The 23,945-nt window shown below is 40.7% G+C and overlaps 1 protein-coding gene across 2 annotated transcripts in view; it reads left to right on the top strand.

The window, feature by feature from the left end:
* The window catches only part of LOC122808931 (octopamine receptor-like), a 1,404,917-nt gene that overhangs the window by 1,160,295 nt on the left and 220,677 nt on the right, over positions 1 to 23,945 (top strand). The window lies entirely within an intron of this gene.

Genomic DNA, 23,945 nt, shown 5'->3' with positions numbered 1-23,945 from the left:
CTTGGGCAAAGGTTAGTCTACATCCTTAACTATAATGTCCTGGAGCAGTGCCATGACATCCCCCAGAAGGGGAACCAATGCATTGCAGCATGTGTTAACCAATATGGGTGACCACTGCAGCCCCCGCAATGTGAGTTCTTCCCTGGTGGGATCTGACCACAGATCAGTGTCATTAAAACTACCAGCACTAACTCCACCTTGCAGACAATACAGACATATATTTCAACAAAGCCACTTATTACCTCCTGTGGGATGGTTTATAACTGCATAAACTTGGCTGTACCTGACAGGAACAACACAGGCACCTCATGGCACAGCAGACCTGCCTGGTGGACAACTGCCATTATCAGGCTGTACAATAGGAGGTGGACACTGCTGTGTGACAGTTGGGGTGAGGGTGCCCCCCCTGTAAAATGGTGACACAACCTCCTCAGCTACAACAACCACATAGTGTTGTCATGTTGTGTAGACATTGTAAGTGACAAAATTAGCCACCCACACAAAACAGAAGCACACCCCACAGTATAGTTGCTGTACATGTGTAACCTCAAAGCACAGACCCAGATTGTTGGTGAAGTCATACTTAATGATGCCACATAGAATGGGTCTGTACCCATAGCTAACCTGTAGTCCCACATGTTCTGTGTCAGCTTTACTCCCCTGTCCCCACCACATGTGACACATGGCATTCCTACAACCTGTCCCATAACTTCCATATCTACAGAGTAGGTCATAAATGTCCTCTCTATGGAGGGTACACAGCATGTATTGGACATGCTAACATCCCAGGCTGCATCCTACATGGGATGTGTCATGGATTACTGACACCATTGGGGACACCTTGCAATCATACTGAAACCACTGGCTGAGCCCTGGCTGACTGGACAACTGCAACTGTTATACCCTTGCACAGAGGTGGTGCATGCACTGACCACCAGAACCATAGACCTCTTTGCCTGAGTATCCATATCTGTATGACATAGGGGAAATCATCATGGAGCTGATCAGCACACATATATGTGATCTATACTCAATTGACTGTACACAGTTTGGATGTGTGATGGGGAATCATGACTGTTAAATATGGTGGACATTTCCGAGGCAGTCACCAAGGACCTGGGTGAAGGGACATCAGGGCATACAACCCACTGAACTGAGCCAAGCCATCTGACTATATTCCCCACTCATGCATCACCTACAAAGGACCCACTTAGCCATTCCTGGTACTATCTTTAAAAAGGTCACTTACTGTCCCATTGATGGCACACATACTGAAGATAGGGACATCCACCTGCAATAGCTGATCTGTAAGCGGCAGTGTTTAACAGGCTCATTCCTGTGTCCTCTACTGTCTGGCATCCATTTAACCATGATACAAGTGAATAGTGACTGTTTGTGGCTAACAATGTTGGCTGATGCCTGCAAAGTGTGAGAACTCATGGAGTCTGTGAGTTATGTCAGTATCCTACAAGACGGTGTTTTGAACAAATGCCCATTGACATAGTAATGGACATAAACTGCATGCAAATATATATGTAGTGTCATTTCCGTCACTAACACCTATGTACCTGGTAAGTAGGACATCATAAGCAACATGTGATGTACATACTCAAGGGTGAAAGAACTGGGCACACAAACCTGGCCACACAGGTTTACATGTAATGTGCCTGAGATCACCATGTCTCTCCAGTGGTATGATGGGAATCATGTGTCATAGCTCTGGGCACAATCACCCATACTTGACACACTCATAACATCCATGTACTCTTCCCTCAGCATTCCAGTAACTGAATGCAATTGCCATTTGGTAATGGACCTTTCCAAGCAGTACTGGCACTTGCACACAAAAGTATGGTCCATCACAAGGGAACTTCATGTCTTTGGCATCTGTTCAATGGGGATCATGTGAAATGAGTGTCATTAAAGCCTGCAGCATATAGACTACTCAGAGGTGATCCCTGCCTTGCATACAGGGCAATGTGTGACCATGCTTGATTGTAAATGCTGCATATCTGCAGGTGGCATAGTACATGGATTAATCACTGTAAGGACATTAACCTAGTATGTGACATTAATAATACATGCTGGCAGGAGAGCTTTGTCTACAAGACTTTAACCCACCTTTGTAACAGAGCCCTTGCTAATGGCAAGCAGAGCACCTCAGTGTACCTCAGCACATGCCATCTGTATAACTGGCTGAGTGACTGTCATTTCACCACAGGGCTTCTCCCTGTGTCCCTCTTGGAATGCAGCAATATGTGCTGATCATGTAAATAAGGGTATACAGTTGTCTACAATTGTGATGGCTGTATCACCATTATAATAGTGAAGTTCAAACGTCCTGTGATGCCATAAGCTGATGAAAATTGCTATAACAGCCACACACAAACTTGGCTACATTGAGGATAGCACTACTTCCAATTACTGCTTACAGGACACAGCACAGAGCACACATAGTGCAAGTTAGCTGTATGTAGATTAGAACACTTACCTATGTAATGGTACACAGCACAGATCACAGTATGTGATGAATGCAACACACCTCATGTCTGATAGTACTGTCGGTTTAGGACATATTATGCTTGATGACATCAGCAGGCTAAGTTGTGGTCAGGCATTTTGAGGGCTACATAACCTGCTACAACTAAAATTCCACAAAACCATACTTCTTGGTAAGTTACTGAGGTGATCATATTTAGGCCATATGGATGTACACACACACCAAGTGACCTGCAGTAAGTTTTGAACCTCTACCTATCTAGGCTTACACACTATAGATCACAGCACTTATCACATGCGCCACAGCTTAAGTCAGATGCTATGATCATAGCTGGTAGTCTTAGGGTAGATGGCATCATCAGGCCTTGTAGAAGAGGGCAGTTTGGAAGCCAGCAGTAACTTACAAGGCCAGAAAAATGCATAACTATTGCAGTTTGATAGCCACTGAGGGATTTTCTCAGTTGTTTTGCAGGGAGATATATACATACACACACACACACACACACACACACACACACACACACACACACACACACACACACACAGACAAATGGCCTGCAGTGAGATTAGAACCCCCTATCTATCTAGTCTTACACCCTACAGACCACAGTACATAACACATGTGCCACAGCTGATGTCTGTTTTATATGTGATTGTAGGAAAACTACTTGTGGATTACACAAACTAGGCTTGGGTTGAACAGTATCTGTGGCCTGCAGAATGGTATGGCTTCATACTGTTGTCTGCGTGTAGTATCCTAGCAGCGAGATAACTGTTATTATCCTAGCTATGTGTCTACATGTCTACAGTTACCAGTATGGCCTGTGTGGCTGTTTGCACTTGGATGGGCAAGCCTGTGGGCAGGAACAATGTCCTCTGTGCGTGTGTAGACAACATTATACATTATACCACCAGCTGACTTGTTGCTGTCTATGTGGTGACATCCAGCAGGCACAGGGGTCTGTAGGTAAGTGCATTATGACTGTTGAGCCCTTACTTTGGATCATCTGAGCAACATTATAGATGTGTGACAAAGCAGCTTTACTCACCAGTATTAGGGTATGTAAGACAGTACAGACATCCAGGCACATACAGTGGATATAAAAAGTTTACACACCCCTGTTAAAATGCTAGGTTTTTGTAATATAAAAAATTAGACCACAATAAATCATTATAAAGTTTTCCAACCTTTAATGTGACATATAACCTGTACAATTCAATTGAAAAACAAACAAATCTGTTTGGGGAAAAAATATAAAAAATAAAAAACGTACAATGCACTGGTTGCATAAGTGTGCACACCCTTAAACTAATATTTTGTTGTGTGTGCACACCCTTAAACTAATACTTTGTTGAAGCACCTTTTGATTTAATTACAGAATTCAGTCTTCTTGGGTAGGAGTCTATCAGCAAAGCACATCTTGACTTGGCAATATTTGCCCACTCTTCCTTGCAAAAGCACTCCAAATCTGTCAGATTGCGAGGGCATCTCTTGTGCACAGCCCTCTTCAGGTCACCCCACAGGTTTTCGTTTGGATTTAGGTCTGGGCTCTGGCTGGGCCATTCCAAAACTTTAATTTTCTTCTGGTGAAGACATTCTTTTGTTGATTTGGATGTATGATTGGGGTCATTGTCATGTTGAAAAGTGAAATTCCTCGTCATCTTCAGCTTTCTAACAGACAACTGAAGGTTTTGGGCCAAAAGTGGCTGGTATTTAGAACTGTTTATAATTCCCTCCACCTTGACTAAAGCCTCAGTTCCAGCTGAAGAAAAGCAACCCCAAAGCATGATACTGCCACCATTATGCTTCACCGTGGATATGTTCTTTTGGTGATGCAAAGTGTTGTTTTTGCACCAAGTGTACCTTTTGGAATTGTGGTCAGAAAGTTCAACCTTGGTCTCATTAGACCATAACACGTTTTCCCACATGCTTTTGGGAGACTTGATGTATTGCTTTGCAAATTTTAGCCAGGCTTGGATGTTTTTCTCTGTAAGAAAAGGCTTCCGTCTTGCAACCCTACCCCATAGTTCAGACATATGGAGAATACGGGAGAGTGTTTTCACATGTAGTGCACAACCTGTACTTGCCAGAAATTCCTGCAGCTCCTTCAGTGTTGCTGTAGGTCTCTTGCCAGCCTCCCTGACCAGTTTTCATCTTGTCTTTTCATCAGTTTTGGAGGGACATCCAGTTCTTTGCAAGATCACTGTTGTCCCATATTTTCTCCACTTTTTGTGACTGTCTTCACTGTGTTCCATAGTGTATCCAATGCTGTGGACATTTTTTGTACCCTTCTCCTGACTAATACCTTACAACAATGAGATCCCTTTGATGCTTTGTAAGCTTTCTGCGAACCATGGCTTTTGCTGTAGCAGGCAACCGAGTAAATGTCAGGAAAATCCTACTAGGACAGCTGAACTTTATTTGGGGTTAATCAGAGTCTCGTTAATTGATGGCAGGTGTATACCCAAGAAGGCTGAATGCTGTAATTAAATCAAAAGATGCTTCAACAAAAGTATTTGTTTAAGGGTGTGCACACACAGCAAAGTATTAGTTTAAGGGTGTGCACACTTATGCAACCAGCGTATTGTACATTTTTTATTTTTTATATTTTTCCCCTAACATATTTGTTTGTTTTGCATTTGAATTGTTGTACAGTTTATAAGTCACATTAAATGTGGGAAAAGTTTTGAAATTATTTATTGTGGTGTCATGTTTTATATCACAAAAACCTGGCATTTTAACAGGGTGTGTAAATTTTTATATCTACTGTATATATATATATATATATATATATATATATATATATATATATATATATGTATGTAGCTGTGTGTATGGTATGTATATGTGTTATGGGGAGATAGAGATATATGTCTATATACGTATGTACATGGAATTTTTCTGTGTACACTACGGACCCTGAAACAGGGTCTAAACAGATACCTGTCTGCTTGCTGGATTGTTCTACCTGCCTTAATTGCATGACATTCATCTGCTTATGAGGTGATTTGCATGCCACAGATGTTTCCATGTTGGCACTTGCGTGCAAGCCGCTGAGCAGTGCTTACCGAATCTAAAAATGTTTGTGCCCGTGTAAGTAATGCCTACACAAAAAAAAAAAAACATGTAGGCTTTATTAAATTCCCCCCGTAGTCTTGCAGGGTAGATTAGATGAGTTTTTATTCCAGTTTCCGTCAGTGATTTTAGCAGAGGAATACAAGCTTTTCTTTTCAAAAACACCAGAGAGGAATAGTCATTGTCAAATCTAATGAAAGAATCACCAAGTTTTATGGGTGAAGCAGACCAGGCTGTTTTCAAAACGAGATCCTTGTCTTGACTAGAAATAAATTTGACTATTATAGATCTTGGATTTGAAAGTTTTTTGCTTGGTGTCACTATAGTCAAAGATCTATGAGCCCTCTCTGTGCCAAATGACAGGGCTTCAGGAAGTGTTAATGTTTTAGGGATCCAAGTGGATAAGAAGTTTACCATGTTATCTCCTTCTAGTTGCTCAGGGACTTCATAAATCTAGATATTATTCCTCCTTGCCATATTTTCCAGGTCATTATTTTTTTCAAATAACTTGTTTTGTTGAAGAATAAAATCAATGTTATCTTCTCCCTCTTTTACTATGCTGTCTATGTCAGAGGATAGAACCCTTCACAGCAGACATCTGGAATTTCAGTTGTTCCTTGATTAGTTCAATCTACTTTGTACATTCATCTTTTATTTTTATCGACTTTGGAGTCTAGTTTATCAAGTTTTAAGAATAAGTCTTGTATACTACACAAAATAGACTGTAACTCTTTATTCACTGAATTTTCTTGTGAAACTACTTTAGTGGTTCATCTTCCTTCGGTAAATCTTTATCTTGAAGTTTTGACAGGAAAATATTCAAAATGTAAATAGTTTTTTTCCACCAAAATGTCCCAAAAAGTGTCAAGCACAATATTCCAGCTAATTTGAATGATTTTGATGAAAATGACAATTTAATCCTGTCAAAAATGTATAGGAGAATAGAGCAAAATTCCCATGCTGCTAAATGCTTGCCATCTTGGTCTCATGCTATTTTATTTTTTGCTCTTTAATGGAAGATGAAGTGCGCATGTTGTAAACCAGTTGCTGAAAATGCCGCTGTTGACTTACTGCAGTAAAGTCAATTTTTTTAAATCTAGAATTACAGAGGTGGGGGTGCGGATTTGTCTGTAGCAGCTTGGAATATATGATTGTAGCAACTTGTACCTTCACTTTCATACCAGTTTAATACCCATAAGGTGACTATCACAAGTATTTGTCTTCTCAGTTTATTGTCAGCTGATGTTTTGTCAATTTTAAGCATTAAGACTCGAATACAACTTATTTCTTCCACGAAATAAAAAAAAAATGTAAAAATTATTTTTTTTCCATGCTAATAATTCTTGTTCAGGCCATCACTGGATGAAAAAGGTGTTACAATGTACCGCAGCGCATCCAGAACCCCCATGATCTCTGGAGGTCTAGCAGCTCCCAGGCCACTGGCTTGAAGCAGTTATTTCCTCCACATTTATCACAGAATAGGCTGGCCTAGTTAGGGTGTATTGAATGAACGAATAAATGAATGAATGCAGGAAAAATGAGTAAGGCAAACTGTGAGAAAGGGAAGAAAAAAGAAAAAGTAATGTGAAAGTATGGGTTGGCCAGGAGGGACAGGGCAAGGTGGCACCCAGTGAAGTGAATGAGGGGGACTGTGAGCACCAGAGGATATGTGGAGCTGTTTGACTAAGGTCAATTCTGCTGCCACAAAATGTTGCTCATGTCATAAGTGATGTTGCCACTAAAAATAATCTACAGGAGTTTTAAAAGTATGAGAAATCCTGGTTATCTCACTTAAGTGAAAGTCTGAAAATTTTGTCAACTCAAGTTAAGAGATTTAATTTTTTTCTTCTGATTCACAGTCAGTCAGTAACTAACCCAACTATCCCCAACAGCTAGTACTTAAAAAAAGATTTTGTTTGAAACTAAAATTACATAGGTTCATAGGTTCATACTAGGCTATCTGCCCTAGGGCATTTATAAGCCTAGCCAGAGTGTGTTTGGCTTTCGCCACCCCTTGGAATGAGGATAGTGTGCCCATTTAGGGTTTAGTTTACTGTGCCTCTGTCTAGCAGTGACACAGAGATGACCCCCGGGGTAAACCTACGATCTCCCATCCACTCGTCAAGATTTCTCTTGAAGAGAGTCAGTGAGGGGCTCTGCCTAACATGGACTGGGATTCTGTTCCAGAGTGAGGGGAGCCTCTGGGTTATGAATCTGTCCCTCCAGCACGTCCTTTTTATTTCTGTGTTGAGGTTCAAATCACTCACTCTCGTGGCTCTGGTGGATTTAGATTTTCTGATGTGGAACATGTCCATTAATTCCGGATTGGACATGGCCTTGTACGTCAGGCATAGATCGCCTCTGAGTAGGTGGTATGCGACTGAATAGAGCTGGAGTTTCTTTAGCCGGGCAGCATATGGCATATGTTTGAGACTCTTGATCCTCTTGCTGCAGGTGTTGGGTAAGGTACATCCCAAATAGGGCATTGTACTCAATTATGGGCCTGATAAGGGAGGAGTAAAGGGACACAATGACCTCTCTTGATCTAGATGTGAATCCTTTCATGATAAGGTGGGCAATATAGAAGGTCTTTCTAACCACTTTGGCAATGTGAGTGTCAAATGAGAGGTTACTGTCAACTTGAGTCCTTAGGTCCCTGATTACTTCTTCCGTACTTAATGGGTTACCACCTATGTGGTAATTTGTGGGCACTTTGTTCTTCCCAAAGGGTATGACTATACATTTTTGGCGTTTAGTTTAAGGCCGTGGCTCTGGCACCAGTTATCCATTTCTATGAGACCTTTTTGAAGGATGCTTGTGTCCGCTGGAGAATCAATTATGGCGCCCAGTTTGCAGTCATCTGTGAACTTGGTCAGCCACAATCTTACTATGTTAGCTTGCACCTCAAAAAAATAAATGCCGAACAAGAGAGGTCCCAGGACCGAGCCCTGTGGGATGCCACTTGTAACTGGTTTAGAGTCTGACATGGCTCCAGCAATTCTGACCTTGTGGGTTCTGTCCTTGAGCCAGTTTGCAACCCATCTTATAACATAGGGGTTTACATTTAAGCTGGTGAGCTTGTCTATGATGCCCGAGTGGGGTATTGTGTCGAAGGCTTTTGCAAGGTCAAGGTAGGCTGTGTGAACTGCCTTACCCTCATCAATGGCCTTAGTGACTGTTTCAAAGAAGTCGACCAGGTTCAAGAGGCAGGATCTGCCCTTGACAAAGCCGAATTTGGTAGGATCCCATGTCTGTAGGTCCCCAATGTCTTTGTTTATGAGTTCCATAATGATCCTCTCCATAGCTTTGCAGACCAGGCTCGTCAAGCTTAAGGGGCAGTAATTTCCAGGGTCCGTAGAGGCACCTCCTTTGTGGAGTGGGACCACTGTTGCTGTACGCCATTCTTTGGGTACATATCCTGTAGTAAGGCTAAGATTAAACAGCAGCCTTATGTGCGGGTTTAGTTCTTCTTGGAGTTCATGTATCACGCAACCCGGGACACCGTCTGGTCCCATTGATGCTGTGTTTTTAGCTTTGGAGAGGGCGACTCTTACCTGGGCATCTGAGATGTCAGGGAGGCAACACTCTGCTGGGATAGATATTTGTCCTTTTGGGGGGAGGGGGAATTTGCACTGAACCTGTCTGCCAGTATGTTGGCAATGTCTGTGGGTTCAGTGTATTTTTTGTCATTTTGGACTAATTCTGAGCATATCTGGGAGTGTCCACCCAGGTTTCTAACATAACTAAAGAAGGCCTTGTGATTGTCTTTAGTGTCTTGTGCAATTCGTCTCTCAAAGTTGGCCTTGGATGATTTTATGAGTGATCGTAGTTTTTTGCTAGTACTGATCAGAGATGCCTTCCCTTTTAGGGATTTTGCTCTATCATGTAGTAGCTTCCTTCTTCTGTTGTATATCTTATTAATGGCTGGGGTTCACCAGTCAGGACGCCTGCCTTGGGGGGAATAGGTCTTGGTTTTATTTGGGATTGCATGATCCATGCATTCTTGAAGGTGTCCATAGAATGCGTTTATATAGGATTCAGTGGAGTGGGCTGTTGTTTCCACTGGCCCTGGAGCCTTGAAGGATACCACTTCAGTCTTAAGAAGTGTGAAGTCAGCTTTTGAGAAATTCTTCACTGTGGTCTTCTGTGCTGGGGGTGGGGGCAGGATGTGGATTTCCATTGAGATTAATTTATGGTCTGATCTCACCAATGAGGGGTATACTTCCAGTGTGGAGCATTGTGTCCCCATGTTTGTGATAATCAGGTCGAATATGTTATCCCCTCTTGTGGGAGTGGTGACTAGTTGTTCCATAGCATTTGAGTTTATGAATTCTAGGAACCTTTGGGCTAGGGTGTTGGGGCTTGAATAATGCTCCCAGTCTATGTTTGGGTAGTTGAAGTCTCCCAATATGATGGTGTTTGGGGAGATATTCATATTTTCCAGTGTCTTTAGGAAGGCTGAGTAGGGTTCCTGAGTTTGAGAGGATGGTCTGTAGCATGCTACAAACCGTAGAGCAGTTTTGCCTATGGTTAGTTGCACATGGATGGTCTCCGATGCTTCGTGCATTGCCACTAACCTGGAGGTGTAGGTATCTTTGAAGAATAAAGATACTCCCCCTCCTTTTGTGGTTCGGTCCAAGTTTTGGGGCCGAAAAGCATGATATGATGTATAACCTGGTAGTGCTGGGGTGCTCTCGGGAGCCTTGAACCAGGTTTCTGTCACTGCACAGACATCGATGTTCTCCATACTGAGGAGGGCTTCGAGAGCATGCATCTTGAGGTTTAGACTTCTGGCATTGAGCAGCATTACCCTTAGTTTTTTTCCACTTGTGTTATCTAGGGAGGTGGGTTTGTCTTTTGAGCCTTGCCTAAAAAAGGCACTATGGGGGTGGCAAGAGCCTTAGTCAATATCCAGAAGACCAGGGGTGACAGGTACAAGTCGTCCCTTGCGAAGCAGCGTGGCTTGTCGAGCATGTCATCCCAAGCAGACAGAAATTGGATCCCCCTAGAATGACACCAGTAATTAAGCCAATTGTTAAAACTGATCATTTTGTCTTTGTACTGTGGCATCATTCTTGGTGAGGGTAAGATGCTGCTCAAGGTCAGGGTCATACCGGCCTGGGCTACATAAACAGAGAGCTCCTCTATGTCTCTTTTCATGTAGTCCAGGGAGGTACGTCTCAGGTCGTTCACACCAGCGTGGACAATGACTGAGTCATATTTGTACTTGCTGTGGAGTGACCTGAGTGCTTGTGTAATGTGGCGGATTCTAGCGCCCGACAGGCAGCTTACTGTAACCCTCTCCTTGTTCAGCCTGGTGAGCGGGACGTCAGTGTGTCTAAATATAGAGTCACCTATTACAAGTGTATCAGGCATGTTGTTTGGCCTTAAGGGCTGTGACTGTTTGGCACACTGACTTTGTGAATTATGTGTTACATGTGTTATGTTTTGAGGTAGTGGTTGCTTGGATATCTGCTTTGGAGGCCTCTGTTGTTTTGGCAGATTTTTATTTAGAGCATCCGAGTATGTTTTTGTGTGTTTATGTGTTTGGTTTGCAGTTGTGGTAGGTCTATGTGAGACTGGGTTTGTGGTGTGTGTGGTTACCTTCACCTCCTGACTGGCTTTGCCAGCACTGAGTCGAGAGAGCTTAGCCTCCAGTTTGGCTATATAGTTGCATCTCTCACATATATTTGTATTTGTTGGGAGGAGGGGAGGGTTGTCTGTGTACATGAGGCAGTTGTAACATTGCCTCAAGATTACCAGATTTACCAGCTGAACTGGAGAGGACGCCAGCAACTGACCCTTCGACATGCTAGAATAGTGTAAAGGGTTGCTGTGTAACTGAGTCAGAAAGGACCTATAGGGGAATGGGTACTCAAGGGGATTTTAGGTGGATGTAGTGCTTTCTTTTTTGTTAAAAAGTGCTTTACTTATGTAAAATGCTTTTAGGAGCAAGTGCTGGGCTTTTTAGATAGAGAAAAGAATGTTTAGATTGAGAGTTACAGCCGTTCTAAGGGAAAAACTGAAGAGCAGACTTTGCGGAGCCAGGAATAGTTTACACTTAATTAACCTGCGCTGCCCGATGCTGCACTATGCGCAACTTCACACAAATTCACGCAAAGGCGCGCTAAAGTGGGCTTTATAGCATGAGGTTAGAAAGAGCTAGGAAATGGCCCAAAACGGCCAATAAGCTACAAGTTACTGGGCTGGAACCACTCATTAAGGGACAGATAGGCTGCTCAGAGCTCCTCACTCCCACTGGTGAACAAAGAAGCTTCCTCCTATCCAAACAAGGATATGGACAACACAGGAACTATGTAATCCAATCTGGCAAGATTAAGGTCTTACTTTATATGTAGAAAATGTGTCAACTTCAGCTGAAGTCCAGCATTTTTTAAGACATACATGTCAGACATTTATGACAGCTTAGAACATCTAGCAAACCTGATCTTTATTCCAAAAACGTGCGAAATCATACACAGAATGGAGAACAAGTGTTGTAACTATTCTAAGCATTCCAGTCACTGCTGTAAATAGATATCCGCACATGTTGATGGTGGTCCTTATACATTGTTATCACTGAAAAAGATTGAAGATAGTGTTCCATATTACTGTGCCCTAGTTAATTGCCAAACCATTAAGTATCAAATATGGCAGTGAAACAGATGATATTTTGCCAGAAAGAACTGTCAACCTTACCACATCTTTATACAATGGCAAAAGAAAGCAATATGCAGAATACCACCAAGTGCCCCTTTGTGCTACAGGCAATCATGAAGATTAGTAATCTACAAAACTTAACAGCTTATTTCAGGGGTGCAGTTTTGTTATATGAAAAATCCATACTAATATTCTTCATATAATGCCCCTATACTGTTAAAACATATTCTTATAAAACTTTAATTCCACAAATGTCTAACGTTTAATAGTATTCCTAGAGGTTACTTAGGTCAAATTTCCCAAATGCCAGTTGCCCAAAATGCAAGTCGCCAAGGAGCACACTGCCAGTCACTGTTTTCTGTAAAAAAATCACTGTCAGTACAATTTTTAAGTGTGCACTGGCAGTCATCCCCTTCTTAAGGAGCTTTCCTCCTTCTTCAAGTTAGTATAACTATTGAGTTGGTATATATAAGTTTGGGGGTGCAGGGAGCTTGCCACCTGCGAAAGCCACTTGAAGTTAACATTTTCACCCTTTTGTGCTTCAGCATTATGTTTTGGTGTTTCTGGCATTTGGTGTTTTGCCATTCAATGTTCCATAGTAAAAAGAGTTTTAACACATAATTCACTGATAAAATTATCAGCCAAAGTTACACAGAGAGATCAAAGTGATCAGCACCGTAAATCTTAGTCATTTCTAGTAGTGTGCTGACTTGTTTTCCAAGTTGCTGTCTCTTTTGAATTTTATTTCCTTAGTTGCTGAACTAGGTTTTTTTTTAGTCACTCCTTACTTATGGTCATTGTTTCAGCACTTCAATGTCCATATCCTCCATGTAACAGCTGGATGGTTTTAGTTGTTCATTCCCTCCTCAGTGTTTACCAGGAAGAATACAGAAAACAAGACAATTTCATACCATCTTGAGTTGACATTACTTTGAGACTTGTTTTTTTTTCCACTGTTGGCAAGAGTCTCATCCACTGTTAAATACAATAGAGTAGTTGGTGTTGGCGTGCTGAATTTTGATGTCTAAATCTAAGGAGATGTGCCAATGTTTATTATTCAGAATGAAATATCAGAGTAATGGTTTCCTTGCTGGATAAGTAGTTAACAACACCATGGTAAATTATGACAAGTTATAATTTTCTCAAATAAATGCTGGCATTATTTAAGAAGTGATTTGCGCGGCTTTTAAAAGGGCACCCTCCTCATCTTATGAATGCAACTTGCGGCTTGAATCAGATTAAGGAGATGAAGCTACAAAGTGGAAGAGGGCCAAATACTGTGCTAAAAATCACTAAGTAGAGAATGTTGTATAGTTGAGAGGTAGTCAGTAATACAACTGTTCATTTTTTTATTGCCCATTTTATATTAAATATGTTTGTGTGAGTGTGTGTGTGTGTGTGTGTGGGTGTGTGTGTGTGTGTGTGTGTGTGTGCGTGTGTGTGTGTGTGTGTGTGTGTGTGTGTGTGTGTGTGTGTCTTGGTGTGGAAATACTGGAGAATAGGTAGGTGGAACATATAGTAACTGAAACTTTAGTCTGTTGTTTAACTATGCATATACCATGGATTATGTCTACTTGTAAATTATTTAACTTGTACTAAGGAAATGCCTCTGGGTCAAAGTGGTCTTGAGTGAGTATACTAGGTCAGTATCTTAAATAATGTTGGACATTTACTAGAGTATAATAACTTATGACACATTTTAGTTATATGATCATCAAATGGGTCATTCTAACCAGGTAAACCTGTTTAAGGCTTCAAAGTTGTGAGAGGTAAAATGTGTACCAGCAGCAAAGCATGCAGTTCTTGAAATCTGGTGCAGGTTTTATGTATTCTTGTTGTGAGAAGGTTGGTTAGTACATACAAAACATACATAAGGCTGAGCAGTAGGAAAGTATGGACTGTAGCTCTTATTGTATACTTCATCTTAAAAGCCTTGGGTCTTTTCTTCTAATGACAGACTCTATATACAGGTCAAACTTGACATAATTACTCAAGGTGTCCAAAGAAGCTTTGCAGATCTCACAGCTCACATAAGTAAGTAATCAACAGAGGTAAGAAGTCTGGGCCAGGTAAAGAAGGGGATCGTATATATATCCAGGCATCAAGCATATTATTTTAAGGTACAGACCTCAGCTAGACAGAAAGCTATAGTTTGAGGGAAGGGTCAAACTGGGCACTTACACAGTCCACTAAGTTCCTAATGAGCCTATTATATTATCAGCATTGTGAGAACTCCCTTCTTTTTGTTGATGAAGTAACACTCTGGAAGATGGTGTACAGTTCCAGAAATCATAGAGAACATTTCAAGGCTCCTTAAAATCAAGAAAAAAATGATAATTATTACTACTACAATATGATGGCAAATTTATACTTACTTGTGCATAAAATTCTCAGTACAGAAGATTTATAGATCAGTAGTCATATTTGCAAACATAAATAGACAACAACTGCTGAATCAAACATTTTCTTAGTGTGGCATGATTCTATGGTAATCAGATACGAAGTACACATGATTATTTTTGCATTTTGATTTGAACCAACATATTAGACAACTAACAACTGTTGCTTACCAACCACTAATAATGGACAAAAAATCAATTTATATAAATAAACCCCCCTGCATACTACACACCTACCAAACTTAGCTTGGGCATATGACACACCTACCAGAATTGCAGCTTAGATATGTCACACACCTACCAAACCTACAGTTTGGCTATATAACACACCTACATGAATTGCAGCTTGGATGTATAACACACCTACCAAACTTGCAACTTGAATATATGACACACATAGCAAAATTGCAGCTTGGATGTATGACACACCCACCAAACTTGCAGCTTGTATATATAACAAACCTATCAAATTTGCAGCTTGGATATATAACATACCTACCAAACTTGCAAAGGGGATATATATAACATACCTACCAAACTTGCAGCTTAGATTTATAACACGCCTACCAAACTGGCACCATGGATATATAACACACCTACCAAACTTTACTGGTTTTAAAGTTTCCACTTAATGATTATTTTTTTTGACTGGCTGAATATCAAGAAACTGGTTCAACCCACTCTGTTTGCCATCGCTGTGCTCAGGCTCACTCCACTCACCTTCTCTACCCCCATTCCCAACCACCCCCTCTTTCATTTTCTTTATAGTCTATCCCCGTTGACCACTCCCCTTTCCATCTTCTAACTTTCTCTAACCACCCTCCAGTCTACTATCACTTCCTGCATACCTTCTAACATCTTTACCTATCATAGTCTGTCTCTAAGTCCTAAGCCCCCCACCTCTGCTCTTACATGACTTCTACATTAAACTCTCAGTTAACTGGCACCCATGGGGATTGGTTGATGCCACACAACTGTACTTTCTGGTTACTTAGCGTTACTATTAAAAATAGGCCTAACTAATACTGTATCCTGTACTATTTGTTTGATTTGACTTGTTCTCAGATTGGGGAGAGAGGGAATTTATTTCTATCTTCCTTTTTAACACTGTAAAACTAACAAATGGGAAACAGCAGACCAAAAACGAGATAAAATAAAGTTTCCAGGCAGCTCAGCAGGGTAGTAAACGTGGCAAGGCAATAAGATAGATTTCCTTTTATTCACGAACAAAAAGTGAACAAATAAAATTCCAATCTGGTTCAAATAAAATGAGATTCCAAACAAGCTCAAATCGAACATGAAACACAAGCGCTTTCGCTCGGAATATTCCGAGCTTTCTCAAGTGAAACCATTCATTACTGACAACCTCTACTTAAATACACATGGCGAGTAAGTTCATTAATTTCCATTTACAGCTTTAAAGTAGCAGTTCCTGTTTACATAAAAACAACTTCTAAAATTCAAATGAGTTAAATAAATAAATAGATGAATAGTCATCCATAATCCAAATATTATTTGATGATTGAATGATTTTAATATATAATGTAGTATTTAATATTTGGATTATGGATGACTATTCATCTATTTATTTATTTAACTCATAATAAATAACTAATAAAGGAAATCTATCTTATTACCTTGCCACGTTTACTACCCTGCTAACACTGTAAAACTCTAAAAATGTAAGGTATGTTTCTGTGGAGGAGGGACAGAAAGTGCAACACATGAAAATTGTACTGTATTTTTTCGATTTTTTTTTTTTTTGCCAGTTGCTTGAGTTCTGGTTAACTGAGAGTTTACTGTACTTTAGAACCTACTCACATTATCTAAGCCTGCCATATCATGTTTGCCTGTATAAAAACTTTCTCAAACAGCATTCTACTTTACCACACCCTTTCACTTTCTAACTCCACTGCCACCTCTTATCAATGTACTCTCCCACTCAGCAACTCTTCACCTGCTATTACCTATCCTGTAGCTACTCACTCTGCCATCCATTCTTTCCCTATAATCCCATCTCTTTTTCATCATTCAAACTCTACCTTACATAAAATTAAACTATTCCCTCTGCCTACACTCCCCTCAAAAGTAAAACAAAAATCTACCTCCTAAATCACCACTTTAGTTCCATCAGAATACTCCTTACAAATCTGCTGCTATCAGGTGACATACATCCTAACCCTGGGCCTAACCACAGCTTCCGTCCCCCACCCTATCCATCAGACCCCCAAAACACTACCCATAGTACTTTTTCCCAGACTCCAACATCTACACCTACCAAACATCTATCTATTCCCTCAATGAACATTCAAAGTGTCATGAACAAAATCTCCCCCTTCCATGCTTGGATGTCCTTACACACCCCTGACATTTTATGCCTCTCCAAAACTTGGCTTAAGCCGCATATATCCAACACTAAAATACTTCTACCAGGCTATAATATCCTCCATCATGATAGGCTTAAAAACAAAGGCAGAGATGTAGCTATTCTTTACTCAAACCAACTCGCTCTTCACCCTCTCTCAGTCCCTACTCCTGACTTTCATCCAGCCAAAACTCTCATCGCCAACTGCCAATTAAACACTCATAAGAAATTAGCTATTGCATCCATTTACATCCCACAGGTAACAACATCTGAATCTTAGAACTCTTTCGCTCTTGGATCTCTCAAACCATCTAAAACTAGGTCTACTATACAGATACAAAAAAATCCTCACTAATTCTTCCAGACTTTTCCTTTCACAAGCCATCCTACTCCCCACACTACTTTATGCAGCCCCACACTGACTTTCCTCCAATCTAATCGTATGACTAAATTAGAACTGACCTATAACAAAATTGCAAGATTTGCCTCCGACCAACCGTATCACACTCATTACTGCATAGCCCTAAAAAACCTGCAGTGGCTGGAATTTCATTACCAAATTCTACTTTCCCAGCTTCTCATGACTCATTCTGTCGTACATCAACCATCATCCTGTCCCTCTCTATCTACTCTCATTCAACCCTACACCCCCAACTGTCCTCAACATAGCTCCCAACAGCACCTACTGCAAGTTTATAAGGCCAATACAAATATTGGCAAACTGCTCTACAGCTATTCAGTAGCTCATGCTTGGAATAAATTACCACTAAATGTCAGGTCTACCAACAACTCAAACACTTTTAAAATAGCACTAAAAGACAGCCCTCGTAAATCATGCTCATGCTTCTATAATGACCCAGCATAACCACTGTCAGCTAACTATCTCTTGTCTCTTGCCCTCTTAGCTCCTAATTTCTGTAATTGTTTTCACTGACTGCCTTTCTGTGTGTTATCCATCTCCATATACACTACACTTATAACTTTTCTGTTTCTCTTTTACTCTTGTCCTAACTTATGGCCTCTTGCTAAGGTTCTCTCCCAATCTATCCTTGCAATTTGTCCTCACTCTTCATCTCCTGTATATTCTACATTCTTATTGTGCTGTTTTTCTGTATGGATTTTACCTTTTTTACTTTTATTATATTTTTGTATTGTCCATGCTTTAGTTTGATACATTAACTTCCTGTTCACCTGTAAAAGTATATCATTAGTTGTTTATTAGCTGCTGTATTATTCTTGTATCACTTGTATCTACTAATCTTGTTATCTTTAGTGTTTGTCTTGTACTTTTGTATTGTAACTACTGACCTTCTTATTTTACTGTTTGTTTCATGCACTATTGCTTTTCTCCTCATGGTTCCACTGAAAGAGGGCTTCTGCCCAGTCGGACTAAACCGGTTAACAAATGTCAAATAAATGTTAAGTAAGTAAAATAAATAAATAAACTTACAGCTTAGATATATAACACACATACCAAATTTGCAGGTTGGATATATAACACACCTATCAGAATTGCAGCTTGGATATACAACACACCTAACAAACTTGCAGCTTACATATATAACACACCTACCAAACTTGCAGCTTGGATACTTTTAACTGTCACATATGAAGTTTTACAAAATCTGCAAATGCATGCAGAACTGTGTAAAAGAACAATGTGTGGACTTGTCTGTCATCTATTATATTTATATTCTTCTTTGTGTTTGTGAATCACTCAAGTCTGGTACTTAATGAAAGGTACATTTTACAATGCAAGCACAGACTTCTTCCTCAGGTTTCATGCTTAACTTTTCCATGATGAAAATTCTGAACACAGTTTACCCATGTAAAAACACAAATGCAGCAACCCTAGCTTGAACGTTATGGTGCTGATGTATTTAAGATCTGTGATAATGTTTAGTGGAGTGGGATTACTAAATGTAGCCTGGGTCACAGGGGAACAAAACATTATTGATGTTCTCTGTTTTTCTTCCTCTTTATCACTTCACTGCCACACAGAGAACTGTGTGATAGCAGTTCAGCTTTCTACAGTTTTCAGAAAAGAAATGTATTTTTCATATCAGGCAAACAGCTCATATATGGACAGTATATGAACATGTTATTTGCTTCAGCTCATTCAAGAGCAAGTGAAAGTGAGAGGTTGTATGTGCCTGATATTGTGTGTTGGTGTCGGCCATTTATCAGTCTTGTGATATATTTTATTTTTTCTTTGTAGCTTTCTTTGTTAAACATTTGCAGAGCTGATGGGGCTGCAGTGTGTATCATAAGAATGAAAGCACCAGTAAATGCGTGACTATAAGCCCCGAACTTCTTTTTTACCTTAGAAATGGAGATGGCCTGCTTTCAGTCTCTTCTGGTTGTAATGAATATACAGAATTTAATTTGTAAGCTGTGTGAGAAAAGGAGCTTTCTGTCAATGGATATGGGTTTCTTTACCAGTCAATAAAAGCTTACTTCAGAGCTAGGAACAAGTTTGACCTTTGACAAAGGTCTATTTTCCTAATTTAATAACTTGAGCTTTGGCCGGCTAACATCTACCTGAAATCAGCTGGACGTATAAATGAATTTAAGTACACTTTTATCTGCTGTTTTGCATATAGTACTGTATTTAATTTATGTATTTGTGTTTTTCACTGAATATTAACTCAGCTGAAGTTGTGGCTGTCTCTCTACAGAGTACTTTTTAGAATTTCTGTGTAGCCATTGATAGCAGTGGGGGGTAGTTTCAGTTCATCACTGACATTCTGTCTTGCCTTATATAAGTGGTACATTTTGAGTTATCTCTGCTTAATATCAGAGCTTTGGCCGGCTAACATCTACCTGAAATCATCTGGACGTATTAGTGAATTTAAGTACACTTTTATCTGCTCTTTTGCATATAGTACTGTATTTAATTTATTTATTTGTGTTTTTCACTGAATATTAACTCAACTGAAGTTGTGGCTGTCTCTCTACAGTTAGTTCCCTACCCACCCTCCCTTTTCTTGTTTTGGTGTTAATGTTGGTGACTTTGAAATTGCCCACCCCTCTTGTAGATTTGTATTTGGATACTCCTTCTGGGCCCATCTCATTTGCTCACTCAACTGAGTGCAGTGAGATCATATTCTGATTTCAGGCACTCCTACTGTGTACAAAGAGAGCATTTGGGAAGGACAACCCCTGTAGCCTCTTAATCCTGCTCTGTTCCCTCCCTCAAAAAAAAAAAAAAAAAAAAAAAATATATATATATATATATATATATATATATATATATATATATATATATACATATATTTTTAATACTGCTGCTCTTACTGTAGCTGTCTTAGTTGCTCTTCTGCGTGCTATCTGTTCAGTCGCTCTTACTCTGCACTTATTACTGCTTGTTAGTAGCCTTCTAATTTGTTTTTTAGTCATTTGTTAATTTAATTGCATTTATTTGAACTGTATTTGCCGTAGTGTTGCTACACACTCGGGTGTGCTGGTCTGCACTACAATTTGAATTGCATTTACTGCTGTTTTAGCTGCTTTTCTGTAACAAAAAAAAATTCTGAGCTTGTTTCCTGCCTTTCCTGTAACTAGTCAAGTCCAGATACAGACTTGCTGTATCCAAAACTGTTGGTAAGCTTCTGAGACCCCCCCCCCAAGCCTTTCTGTGTTGGAGGGAAGCCTTCTTGCTTATCAGTGGGAGTGGTAAGCACTAGGTAACCTATCTACCATGGGAAGAGTGTGTTTTGGCCTTGAAATTGTAGTTCATTGGCCATTTGGGCAGTTTTTCCATCTCTTTCTACTTTTTGGTTAAAAGCCTGTTTTGCGTTTGGTCCCTGCCTATCCTATAACTAGTGTAGTCCAGGTACAGATTTGCTGGATCCAAGACTGTTGGTAAGCTGCTGAGCCCCCCCCAAGCCCTTCTGTGTTGGAGAGAAGCCTTCTAGCTTATCAGTGGGAGTGGTAAGCACTAGGTAACCTATCTACCACAGGAGGAGTGGTTTCTGGCCCAGAAATTATAGTTTATTGGCCGTTTGGGAAGCTTTTCTATCTCTTTCAACCTTCTGATTTAAAAGTCTGTGTTTGCACTTGTTTCCTGCCTTTCCTGTTACTAGTCTAGTCCAGGTACAGATTTGCTGTATCCAGGACTCTTTGTAAGCTTCTGAGCCCCCCAAGCCTTTCTGTGTTGGAGGGAAGCCTTCTAGCTTATCAGTGGGAGTGATAAGCATCAGGTAGCCTATCTACCACAAGAGGAGTGGTCCCTGGCCCAGAAATTGTAGCTATTGTCTGTTTGAGCAGTTTTTTTCCATCTCTTTCAACTTTCTGGTTTGAAAGCCGCACTTGTGCCTGTTTCCCACCTTTCCTATAACTAGCCTAGTCCAGTTACAGAGTTGCTGTATCCAGGATTGTTAGTAAGCTTCTGAGCCCCCCAAGCCTTTCTGTGTTGGAGGGGGAAGCCTTGTAGCTTATCAGTGGGAGTGGTAAGCACTAGGTAGCCTATCCTCCACGGGAAGAGTGAGTTTTGGCCCAGAAATTGTAGTTTATTTGGCCGTTTGGGCAGTTTTCCATCTCTTTCAACTTGCTGGTTTAAAAGCCTATGTATGTACTTGTTCCCCGCCTTTCCTGTAACTAGTCTAGTCCAGGTACAGATTTGCTGTATCCAGGACTCTTTGTAAGCTTCTAAGCCCCCCAAGCCTTTCTGTGTTGGAGGGAAGCCTTCTAGCTTATCAGTGGGAGTGGTAAGCATTAGGTAGCCTATCTACCACAAGAGGAGTGGTTCCTGGCCCAGAAATTGTAGCTATTGGCCGTTTGGTCAGTTTTTTTTCCATCTCTTTCAACGTTCTAATTTAAAAGCCGCACTTGCGCTTGTTTCCCACCTTTCCTGTAACTAGCCTAGTCCAGATACAGAGTTGCTGTATCCAGGATTGTTGGTAAGCTTCTGAGCCCCGCAAGCCTTTTTGTGTTGGAAGAATGCTTCTAGCTTATCAGTGGGAGTGGTAAGCACTAGGTAGCCTGTCTGCCATGAGAGGAGAGGTTCTTGGCCCTGAAATTGTAGTTTATTGACCATTTGGACAGTTTGCCCATCTCTTTCAACTTTCTGGTTTAAAAGGCCACACCTGCGCTTGTTTCCCATCTTTCCTGTAACTAACTTACTGGGTAGCACTAGAAAACCTTAAACTGATACAAGCCTTCTAGCTTAGAAGCGAGACTTTGGAGTGATTAAGTATCAGTTTTCTGTACTTTCTTGCTGTACTTAACTGTTTTCTGCCTGAACGCAGATTTTTCAGTGTTTATTGTGATTTAAAAGCTTGTTTGTTTCACATCTTGTACTTATTTGACTGCCTGCACTTTTAAAAAGTTGTTTTCTGTTTAAAAAATGTGTTTAACTGTTGTAGACTACACACTAAAGTGCAATAGCCTTTTCTGATCGTTTGTAGTCGTTTAAAGCTGTTTTAAGTGTATTTTTTACTGTTTTTGCCTTATCTTTTCAAAAAAACAAAAAAAAAACAAAAAATTCCTTGTTTCCCGCTTTTCTAACCTAGTATAGTCAAGTTTTCAGGCTAGTGCTGAATTTAGGGCTGTGATACTAGTTTCTGAGTTGCCCGTACCTTACTTGGATAGAGGGAAGTTTTTCTGTTCACCTGTGAGAGAGGGGAGCTTTGAGCAACCTATCTGTCCCTGGAGGAGTGGTTCCAGCCCAGAAGTTAGTAGTTTATTGACCATTTGGGCTAATTTCTCTCTCTTTCATTTCTCTACTATAAAAACCGCATTTGCACAGCTTTGTGCATCAGGCAGTGCCGGTTAGCTACGGTTAAATTATTCTCGGCTCCACTAAGTCTCCTCTTCAGTTTTTCTCTTGAAACTAGTCTAATTCTCAACCTAAGCATTCAAAAAGCATCTTACAGCCCAGCACTTGCTCAGACCTAATAGCAAGCACTAATATACGCTGACATTGATTGCCCAGCAGGGCAAGGCTCTTTATTCACCCCTCACCAACCAAGCGACTAAGCAGCTCACCCTACTATTCAGGCATGACCAAAGGGCAACTTCAGGTGCACTCTCCAGTCCAGCTGGTGAATCTGGGTATCCTGAGGCAATGTTACAACTGCCTCATGTACACAGAAAACACTCTCCTCCTGCCACAAAACACTAACGTATGCAAGAGATGCAATTATACAGCCAAACTGGAAGCTAAGGTGTCTCCAAACAAGACTGGAACAGACAGTTAAGAGGAAAAGGTTAACACTTACACCACACCTCCAGCTGCACACAGACCTACTAAAACAGCACTGGCAAAAAATACACATAAATATACAAAATCATACTCGGAGGCTCTGGATGCACAAGCCAGTGCATTTCTTTGTGCCGGTCCCAAGCCTGGATAAATGGGGATGGTTGCGTCAGGAAGGGCAGCCGGCGTAAAACTTCACCAAAACATTTCATGCAGTCACCAAGAAAAAATGTTATACCGGATCGGTCGGGGCCCAGGTTAACAACGACCACCACCAGTACTGTTAGCCTACAGGGTGCTGGCGGAAATTGTGCTACTGTTGGCCGAAGGAGGAGAAGAGGCGGAAGACATGGGCCGAAGGCAGGAGGAGAGGAGAAAGGCTAGGACTGTGGTAGTGAGGGTCGGAACTTTGAATGTTGGCAGTATGACTGGTATAGGGAGAGAGCTAGCTGATATGATGGACAGAAGGAAGGTTTGTATATTGTGTGTGCAAAAGACCAGATGGAAGGGGAGTAAGGCTAGGTGTATCGGAGGTGGGTTCAAATTGTTTTATCATGGTGTGGATGGGAGGAGAAATGGCGTAGGAGTTATTCTGAAGGAACAGTATGCTGAGAGTGTTTTGGAGGTGAAAAGAGTGTCGGATAGAGTGATGTTTATGAAGCTGGAAATTGATGGTGTAATGATGAATGTTGTTAGTGCGTATGCTCCACAAGTTGGGTGTGCAGTGGATGAGAAAGAAAAATT

The sequence above is a fragment of the Protopterus annectens genome, chromosome 8.part0 (assembly GCF_019279795.1).
Source record: "Protopterus annectens isolate FY-2018-M chromosome 8.part0, PAN1.0, whole genome shotgun sequence".
Classification (NCBI taxonomy): Eukaryota; Metazoa; Chordata; order Ceratodontiformes; family Protopteridae; genus Protopterus; species Protopterus annectens.
Note: the sequence above shows the minus strand (reverse complement) of the source record. Positions and strands in the feature narration are given on the sequence as shown.